Source organism: Lineus longissimus, chromosome 17, assembly GCF_910592395.1.
Source record: "Lineus longissimus chromosome 17, tnLinLong1.2, whole genome shotgun sequence".
In the NCBI taxonomy this organism is placed as follows: domain Eukaryota; kingdom Metazoa; phylum Nemertea; class Pilidiophora; order Heteronemertea; family Lineidae; genus Lineus; species Lineus longissimus.
The window spans coordinates 1,573,255-1,578,786 of record NC_088324.1 but is presented as its reverse complement, the minus strand read 5'-3'; the positions used below and the strand labels follow the sequence as shown (position 1 = coordinate 1,578,786).

Here is a 5,532-nt window from a genome sequence, read left to right as displayed (position 1 = left end):
TTGAATTAGATATTGTAGAACATTTGAGAAAATGGGTTTCCTTATTGTCAAGGATACTCCAAGCTTTAGGAAGAAGGTTGTGCCAGGTATTTTAGGCAGCAACATATTGAGGTTGTTGAATGATAGTTTTCAGGGTCAACAATTAGACACTGATTGGGATTCAGTGTTACATTTATACAGTCATTGTGCCGTAGGTGACCTACCACCGGCGGTAGATGCAGACGACCATGGATTAATCGGTCAGGTGAGAAACGCTAGTTCTGAACCCCTGCTTTTGCCAGCTGGCACAAATAGGATCATCAAAGCTAGCGCCCCTTTCCCAAAAAGGGGTACCTCATACTGTGCCTTAGTAGAAGGCATACCATCAGAAGACTGTTCGCTCCCAAAGGGACTAGAAGCAGCAGCTTCGTATTCCATGGTCATTGACGGCCAGACCTGGGTTCAAGTAGCCAACTTTGGGGAAGAAGATGCCTACATCCCAGGTAAGTGTTTATTAGGAAATTTATTGTTGGGGGAAGTACCCTCAGCTCCCATGAACGTAGAGGTAATGGAAGTCTCTGCGAATGAGGTCAAGGTTGGGAGACAGTATGACCCGGAACCAACACCAAGCAAAGCTACCACAGAGAAGGTAGCCCGACTGATGGAAACCATGCATATTGGTGAGTTGACTAGATCCGAAAGGAAGAGATTTGAGCAGTTGCTTCAGCGGTTTCCTGATCTATTCAGTGATGGTGATCATGACTTAGGGTACTGTGACAAAGTCAAGCATAAAATTGTACTAACTGATGATAAGCCTATCAAGGTCCCTCATAGGCGTATTCCACCTCATCAACTGCAGGCTGTTAAGGAATACCTGGAGACTCAGCTTCAGGCAGGTATTATTAGGCCTAGTACATCAGCTTATGCTTCAGCGATAGTTTTGGTTCGCAAGCCGGACGGTAAAATGAGAGTTTGCGGGGATTTTAGATTGTTGAACGCAAAGACAGTCAAAGATGTCCAACCCTTAGTTAGAATACCAGAGGCCTTGGAGGCATTGTCTGGCTCAAAGTTCTTTTGTACTTTAGATTTAGCTCACAGTTTTCTACAATGTGGAATCGAGGAGGAGGATATCCCGAAGACTGCTTTTCGGGCTGGGTTTGCAGCCCTGTATGAATACACCCGTATGCCGATGGGGCTCTGTAATAGCAGACTGATGCAAACTTGTATTGGAGATCAGAATCTGGTCTCTCTTGTAGTGTATTTAGACGACATTTTGATCATGGGGAAAACCTTTGATCAAACCCTGGAGAGGCTAGAAATGGTTTCACGAGGTTGCAAAGCTTTGGTCTGAAAATCAAACCAAGTAAGTGCCATTTCTTTCTTGCAGAAGTTAACTTTCTTGGTCATGTAGTCTCAGAGAAAGGCATAGCAACTAATCCTGAGAAAATTACAGGATAGCCTGTGCACCTCCCCAGTACTGGGATACCCAAGATTCTGCGAAAGTTTCCTAGTGGAAACTGACGGTTCGTACAGGGGTTTGGGCGCTGTCCTGAGCCAAATCCAAGACGGTGAGCAAGTAGTGATAGCGTACGCTAGTCGTAGCCTTAAGCCAGCCGAAAGGAATGACATGAATTACATCTCAATGAAATTAGAATTGTTAGCTCTAAAGTGGGCTGTGACTGAGAAGTTTAGAGAGTACCTTTTAGGCGGGACATTTCAGGTATTGGTAGACAGCAACCCGCTGGCCAACCTACAGACAGCTAAGCTGAATGCTACAGAGATGAGATGGGTCGCACAATTGGCTCAGTTCGACTTTTCAATCAAGTATAGGCCGGGTAAGAACAATGGAGCAGCAGATGCTCTCAGCCGTTACCACCCCGTACCTGCATTGGACTTCAAGTTGCTGACTGAAAGTGAGGTAAGTTCACATATGTCAGAGATTGTCAAAAGTACACCCATCCCAGATTACCTAAGGTCAGCTCTCCAAGATGATAGTGGAAGTATCCTTGGAAAGCCATGAGGCAGTGTTACTCCCTGAGACCAAGGCACAGGGAACACTACCATCCTATTCCACAGATGACTTACAAAAACTCCAGTCCAGTGACAACAGTATTGGTCCATTCAAGGATATCTGGGCCAAGGGTATCAAACCCACAGGTAGAATTCTCATCAAACTCCCCAAACCGGTAAGAAAATTGGCTAGGGAGTGGGATAGAATTCGGGAATTCAAGGGTGTCCTCTACCGTCAGAGGAAAGAGAAAGGTGAGATAATGCAACAACTAATACTACCAGAGTGTTTCAGGGACAAAGTATTCACGATGTTGCATAATGACTCAGGACACCAAGGGACTGAACGGACAACTTACTTGATAAGATCACGATTTTTCTGGCCTGGTTTAGCTAATGATATCGCTGAGAGATGCAAATCTTGTCAGCGCTGTATTATCTCCAAGGCCCAGCAGAAGGTAAAACCTGCCATGGGACATTTGCTAGTTAAAAAGCCGTTGGAAGTCTTGGCAATAGACTTCACCTTTTTAGAGCCAGCCACAGATGGGCGGGAAAATGTCCTTGTGATGACAGATGTGTTCACCAAATGGACACAGGCAATTCCAACGCGGGACCAGACAGCCAAAACAGTCGCTAAGGTATTGGTTAATGATTGGTTCTTGAAGTACGGTGTCCCCAGGCGGATACACAGCGATCAAGGTAGGTGCTTTGAGTCTAAGGTTATCCAACAGTTATGCCAGCTGTATGGCATAACTAAGAGCAAAACTACCCCATATCATCCCGAGGGTAATTCTCAGGCAGAAAGATTCAACCGGACTATGCATGATCTTCTAAGGTCATTACCTGCTGAGAAGAAGAGACGACAGCCTCAGCACCTCCCTGAGTTAGTATTTGCATACAATGCGGCACCACATCAATCTACCGGGTACAGCCCATATTTTCTGTTCTTTGGTCATGATCCTCGCTTGCCCATTGATCAGTTACTCCCCTCGGTTGAGGACACTGATCATCAGGCGGATTATGATGAATGGATCACCCTTCATCATACTCGTATGAAGGAAGCCCAGGTATTGGCTAGGACTCGGTTGGAAAAGGAAGCACTTATAAAAGCACAATAAAATGCAAGACCGATGGAATAGTGTTCCATATCAGGTAATAGGTAAACCGGATCCAAACAATGAGGCTTACAGCATTGAACCCCTCGATGGTTCTGGCCAAGCCAAAACAATGAATAGGGTTAACTTGCTTAGATCTGACAGGTTAGTAGTCCAAGAGTTGCCCAAACAGCCTGATGAAGAGCAGGCCACTGACAGGCCTGACCCAATTATGACCAGGTCTCGTGCCGAGGCACGCGACAATCAGGTCACTGAAAGTGACAGGTCGGAATCAGACTCTGAGGATGATGACATAGTTGTATGGGAGGAGCCCGGGGAAGTATTAGAAGCTCCACCTCAGGTGGAAATTAATATTCCAGTTCCAGCTCCAACCCCAAGACGGTCAGGCAGAGCAACTGCAGGTAGGCACCGTAATATGCATCATTTACCTAAGTCAAGTGTCCACACAACAGTGCGGGAAATGACTGAAATCAACACTGATTCAGGTACAAGTATGAGTGAGCAAACTATAGCGGACTTTGCCAAGGCACAGCTTATGCTGGCCAAGTTGTTATTAAGGAATTAAGTTCTAATATTTAGCAGTTGTTGTTGTTGTGGGCAACAACAAAGTCAGTTGGGTGGTATGTGACGGGGCACAATTAACAGTGTCCATTATCATCCAACATTTATGTTCAAATCATATCATCTTATATATAGTTAGTTTTATACCAAATAAATGAGACTTAATTTAACTCAATGTCATATATTATACTTAGGTTAGTTAGTTCACTTTTTACCATAACGTGTCAGGATGTTGTTCTCACAAACAACAATCCCAACAGGACACAAGGTATAAGGAAGCTATCATATATTCTAAAACTTCTAAGAAACTCCGGATTGGTACCAGTTGGTGACATGTTTGGAGTGGTGCGTGGGCGTTTTAAGCCTATGAGATGATCAGCAAGAGGGAGAGTCTGGCACAGGAAGTTAACTTTTCCTGTCTCTGCCAGTTACAGTTTCTGCGAAATTGTGGAGTCATTCTCACATGGTCCTAAGATATTTAGTTGGGGAACAAGGGCCAAACATCACTTGCGTCTTGATCTCTTGCGAGGCAAGACCGTTGTTTAAAGAGAACTCATCATTAGATTAGATCCAATTTATGGAATTTTGTGAGATCACTCAGGAGATTCCAGTATGCTCTTAAGTAGACCAGGAGCGAGAGAAAGATTGGTTCAGGAGAATTTACATTTCATTGTAAAGGTAGGTGAATTGAGTTACTTCATCTTAATTCCGATTTGTTCTATTATATTATGTCTTTCAGTGCTTTGCCCAAGTATGGTCAAGATCGCCAGGCCCCATATCTCACTGCAACTCTCTTAAATTCACTCCATTTCTGATGCACCTGTTTTTATTTTACAATTGCTTAAAGGCGTAAATTTCATTACCGTATGAGTGTAACGGCATGGTGCTATGAAAATGATCCAAGATCACTGAATAGGATTTAAGTTGTGATTTCTTGTGACCCTTTCATTGATGATAATTACTCTCAGAGGCATGCATGTTCACACATTTTACTGTCGAGGGAGAGATGGTTTATCAGATGTTTCGGGAAGAAATCAGGTAACTTTATTGTGTATTTTATCTATGGGCTAATTCACGTTAGTAAGATAAATATGTAACATTTAGGACTTAATGACTTGAAGCCAGTTTGGTTATCAAAGTAGTGATATTCCGTTGGTTATCTTTTTGTAGGAATAGAGGACCCCGTGATTGGTCGAAGGAAATAGACTGTGGAAAGGAGTATCTCACGTCTATGGTGAGTTTATTTCAGGAATTGTTCACACAATCTGAATATGGGCTCATTATCTTACAAACTGATATTTGAGATGGCTTAGTATTAATTTCTAGGAAAGTTATGATTGTAATAATGATGTGATTATTATGATTTAAAGGTACTAAATGATTCGTGATTTGGATGCATTGATTCATGAGCCCATGAGGAAACTATGTTTAAGCATTGTTTAAGTCTTGTCTTGTGTTTAGATCAATAACTGATTGGAAGTGGAATTGACATTAATTATGAATTAATATCAATGTTCAGTATGTTCTAAGGTTATTTGTGCTGTGTAACTTTGACAGTGTTGAGTCACCAAGTAATTGATTTGAGATAGTTATGTAGCAGAGTTTGCATAAGGTCTTAATTTTAATGTTTTACTCACAATCTGTGTTTTGTATTACAGGGATCGTAAGGTGACCTGTCATTGCCCTTTTTGTTCGGTTCTTTTGGTTGCGTATGTAAACGTGTATATAACATGCTCAAGAATATGCTAGTTGAATAAATATACCATATCCGGAAAGAATCTAGCCTTACTTTAATTCTGCTTGGCTATATTCAGACTCCGCACTATAGTTGTAATCAATATCTAAATGACCTGTGTGATGGTGACTACAT

At 42.5% G+C, this 5,532-nt stretch overlaps 1 pseudogene; it reads left to right on the top strand.

The window, feature by feature from the left end:
- Positions 1-608: 608 nt before the first annotated feature.
- Positions 609-5,329, top strand: LOC135501672 (uncharacterized protein K02A2.6-like; annotated as a pseudogene).
- The last annotated feature ends 203 nt before the right edge of the window (positions 5,330-5,532 follow it).